At 40.6% G+C, this 5047-nt stretch overlaps 1 pseudogene; it reads right to left on the reverse strand.

Annotated features, from left to right (window-relative positions):
* Positions 1–202: 202 nt before the first annotated feature.
* LOC102850040 lies at positions 203–650 on the reverse strand (annotated as a pseudogene).
* Positions 651–5047: the final 4397 nt, after the last annotated feature.

The raw sequence follows: 5047 nt of genomic DNA on the forward strand, positions 1-5047 counted from the left end.
AAATATTTTTGGGACGAGGCCCAAACTTCCCAGAATCCAGGGACCCTCCCCACTCTGGGTGCTTGGGGTGAGGGGATATATGTGGGGGAGTGAGGAGGAGAGGCAGAGCGTGACTGATAAAGCTAGTGTAGAAAAAAGGCACTGGTGGGTTATATCTTGGGCCTGCAGGAGGGTGAAGCCAGGCTCCTTGGCATTCAGGCCTCTAGTCCTTTCCCTTCCCTTTCTTGGCTTTGGTCTTGGTTTTGGTCTTGGGGTTGCAGGGTTTCATCACGAGGATGTTCTCCTGGCACTGGGCGTTGTGCCGCACCTTCTTCAGTGTGCCCTGGCGGGCTTTGGTGCCAGTGCCTCCGTCACACGCCCCCCAGCTCTCAAACTTGTACTTTAAGCCGGCTCCAAACTCCTTCTCCCAGTTGCATGACACCCGGCACCGGGATGTGCTGGGTCTGGGTTCCGCAGGTGCCCTCACAGAAACCCACTCCGCAGTCCTTGCTGCTGGGGGTACAGGGCCCCCAGGCCCACTCCGCACATTCGCTCCCCGAACCGCCCTTCTTTACTTGATCTTTCTATTTGGCTGCGGCGGAAGTGAGCACCAGTAGGGCGAGGAGGGCCAGGAGGGCCAGGAGGGCGAGGAGGAAGGCTCGGTGCTGCATCTCGCTGGCTGCTGGCGCTGCTTTGCTCCCTCCTTCGCCCGGTCTGTCCCGTTCCGGCCTGCGGCCATTTGTCTCCAGAACCGGTCTTGAGAATTTTTGTTTTCTTGGAGTTGAAATACAGTCCATATTGGAGATTGCATTCTTTGATCTTCTGCAGCAAGAGTTTCAAGTCCTCTTCACTTTCAGTAAGCAAGATTGTGTTATTTGCACAAAATAGATTGTTGATGAATCTTCCTCATATCTTGGCACCACATTCCTCTTCATAGAGTCCAACTTCTTGAATAATTTGCTCAGCATAAAGATTAAATAGGATATTTAAAAAGATATTCAGGATATTGAAGAGAGGATATAATCCTCACACACACACTTGTCTTAATTTTAGACAGAACAGAAGACTTCAAATGGCTGCTTGAGAAGACAAAGCAAAGAATTATGATGGAATATGCAGAGAGCTGGATTTGGAGAATAAAAAAGAAAGAACTTGCTTGACATTTCTCAAGCTGAAAGAACTGAAAAACAAATTCAGGCCTTGAATTGTAGTACTTAGAAATACTATGTGCAAAATATGACTAATCTAGGAAGCATCAAAAGAAGATGGAGGAAATACACAGAATCGCTGTACCACAAAGATTTGGCTGACTCTGAAATATTTCAGGAAGTACCATGTGATCCAGTAAGAGCCATAAATAGTACCATATGGATCAGTAGCATTATAAGTAATAAGGAATAAGTAAAAACTTCATTGAGGGAATTGACAAAAAAAAAAAAAAGGCCACATGAATTGATGGCATATCAAGTGATGTGTTTCAAATGGAAGATGCAGCCTTGGATGTGCTCATTAGTCTATGCCAGGAAATTTGGAGGACAGCTTCCCTGGATGACTGACTGGAAGAGATTCATATTTGTTCCCATCCTGAAGAACGGTAAATCAAACAGAATGTGTAAATTATTTTTTTAAATTATTATTAAATTTTATTAGTTTTAATGAACATTTACAGAGATTTTGGGTTCACATTCATTCATTGTTGCAGAATGTGTAAATTATTAAGCAACATCATTGCTATCACATGTAAGCAAAATACAGCTGAAGAAAATGAAAAAAAAGAAACCAAAACAACAAACAGCTAGATAGTACATATAGTTCTGCCAGAAGTTCAAGCTGGATTTAGAAAAACCATGGCACAGGGTCAGATGGATATCTTGGCTGAAAACAAAGAATACCAGAAGAATGTCTATTTGTGTTTTATTGACTGCAAAAGCGTTTGAATGTGTGGATCATAATAAACTATGACTAATTGAGAAGAATGGCAATTCGAGAACACTTACTTGAGCTCATGTGAAAACTGTACTTAAACCAAGAAACTATTGTGTGAACAAATCAAGGGAATACTGCATGGTTTAAAAGGAAGGAAAGTGCTGTACTAGAAGCCCTATTTTATCTACACATTCTGAAGACAGGACCCCATTCACCTATCAATGTGAAAAAAGACTGATACTTATAAAACGGCTAAAGACTTGCAACACCAGTGCTTACAGAAGCCCCAAACAAAACAAAATTGTTGCCAAGAGACAATTGTAAGTAATTGCTGCTTCAGGTAGATACTGGATCAAAAGGGAGAAATGTATTAATAAGCCTAATGTGTTTATCTGGGGTACGACTGAGAAACTAAGGGGAGGAAAAAGGGAGAGATGCAATTGTTCTGGGACCATTGGTGCAGGCTTATTCATGAGAGCTTGCAACCAGAATGCTTTCATGCCAACATGAAAAGATGCTCTTATGCAGATTGTCTCATTTGTAGAACTATTTGCAAAATGTTTTCACAAGCAGATTCCAGGAAATATGCATGTAAACTGATGTATGGGAACTGTATGAAAAACAGGTTATTTTGTAGTCGTGCTGACTATGATTTAATCTTGCCATGTGACCCCACTTTCATGTGTAAAAGCTGTCCTTCTTCTCTAGCATATTGAGCACTTTGTAGTTTTCACTTTGCGCTGCTTATTTTGAACTGCTCTGTTCCCTACTATACTCTTTGTTTTCATTCCTAACAGAGCAATGGCTTTTAATTTTATGAAAAATCAACACAGGAAGTGTGTGTTTATGTGTGTGCATGCTGTGCTCACCCACTTTATAAGAAAAAAGATTATTCAGTCTGGTTCTACATTTAAAATGATGTTGTTGTTGTTGTTGTTGTTATGTACTATGAAGTTGGAACTGACTCGTAGCTGACTTTCTAGTGAGTTTTCAGAGACAACAAACTGTCTGAGAGGAGATTGTCTATCTTTGTCCCATGGAGCAGCTAGTGCATTTGAACTGCTCCCTTTGGGTTGGTAGCACAACACCTTTTCACTAGGCCACCAGAATTTAGCTTTAAAAAGAATATTATATTAAAAATACTCATCCTTTATTTTACCATTTTTGTTTTTGAAAATTCAACTTAGTAGACTTGTTAGTTACTGTCTAATGATTCTGAGGGATCTCTGGTTCTGTAGTCAATGGAGAGTTTTGCTGTGAACTCAAACTCCGTGCTTCTCGAACAATTCTAAGCTATCAGAGTCTAAGATATTCTGTGCTGTAAGGGAGAAAGATGAGCAGTTTCCACCTGTGTGATTTACAGCCTTGGAAACCCAACTGAGGGTCAGCTGTGAATCAGAACCAATTTGCTAGCAATGAGAGGAGGAAGTGATTCTAACTCAAAGAGAACCCATGAGTGTCAGAGCTGAACTGAACTTTGTGGGGTTATCAAAGCCACCCTTCTGGAAGCAAACTGACAAGCCTGTCTTCTGAGGTGCCTCTGCATAAGTTTTAACTGATAACCTTTTGGTTAATTGTGGATTGCTTAATTGTACACCATACCAAGGGTAATGATTTAAAAATTAGGAGAGTTAGGGAATATTGGTGTGTGTTTATGTGTTGTTGATTGCTGTCAAGTAGAGCATGACTCATAGCGACCCTATGAACAAAAGACCTGAAACTAAAAATTTATAGCACAGGCAGCCAAGAGAACAAACAAATATATCTTGGAAAATGTGCAACCAGAGTGCCCTTTGGAGGCAAGAATGATGAGGCTTCACCTCGCGGACTTTGGGCATGTTGCTAGGAGACACTCCTTTGGTGAAGAACATGATGCTGGCAAGGGTGGAGAGTCGGCAAAGGAGAGGCAGACCCTCAACTCAAAGTGTATTGACATCGTGACTGCTGCAGTGGGCTCCTGTGTGTCAGGAAGTGTGAGGGTGGCACAGGATAGAACAGGGATTAGATCTTTTTGTTCATAGGGTTGCTGTGAGTTGTACTAGACTTGATGGTGCCTAACAACAACATGGCAGCATTTAAAAATACCCTTCTTGTCCTCAATCCCCATATTACAAATACAAGACCCTCAATGAGATGGATTGACAGTGACTGTAGCAATGGGCTCAACTATATGAAAGATGATTAGGATGGCACAAGGCAAGGCACAGTTCAGATCCAGTGTTCACAGGGTGGCTATGAGTAGTAGATAACGCAATGGCACCTAATAACAACAACATTTCAATAAATCATAACTATCAGCATTCGCATAATTTCAATACCTATTACAAGAACTAATCAATTCTTTGTATTTTATTTCTAATTTGAAAGAGGAAAAAGTATAACTTACCCAAATAATCTTGTTTAAAACCCATGATAAGAAGCTGCACTGCAATCTCAGAAGCATATAATTTGAATCCATCAGCTGCCCTGTGGGAGAAAAATGAGCAGTCTTCTCTTGTGAGATTATCTGCCTCTGAAAACCCACTGGAGAGCCAGCTGTTCTGACTTGATGGTACACAGCAACAATAGCATCCACTCTCAGAAATTTCCTTTTCCTCTTCTCTTTAACTTTTATTCTGTTATCTTCAATTTAAAGAGTCTGAACACAATAACCCATTGCTGCTGATTCTTGTTGTGATGCTGTATGTGTCAGAGTAGAACTGTGCTTGATAATGTTTTAAGGGCCAATTTTTCAGAAGTTGCCTGCCAGGCCTGTCTTCTAAGGTGCTTCTGAGTCGATTTGAACTTTCAGTTTTTTGCTTGACAACTGAACACATTAAAAATTCCCTATCCAGAGACTCCTTAATGCAAATATAATCAGTAGTCATTAATTTTGGACCACATTTAAATAATTAGTATGATGATAGACACAGTAAATATTTCAGGTTATATAAATGTATATTATAGTGTTCTAAACAAGTCAATGAAGCATATTATCTCACTCCATTTCCTTCATATTCAAACCTTAGCTACCACTTTTTTTTGGCTTCATATACTAAAGAGCTGAACAGAAGATTCCAAAAGGCAGCTCGGAATGACAAAGCAAAATACTACAATGAAATGTGCGAGGAGCTAGAGTCAGAAAATCAAAAGGACTGAACTC

The sequence above is a fragment of the Elephantulus edwardii genome, unplaced genomic scaffold (genome assembly GCF_000299155.1).
Source record: "Elephantulus edwardii isolate Elephantulus edwardi_28Jun2011 unplaced genomic scaffold, EleEdw1.0 scaffold00084, whole genome shotgun sequence".
Taxonomy (NCBI): Eukaryota; Metazoa; Chordata; class Mammalia; order Macroscelidea; family Macroscelididae; genus Elephantulus; species Elephantulus edwardii.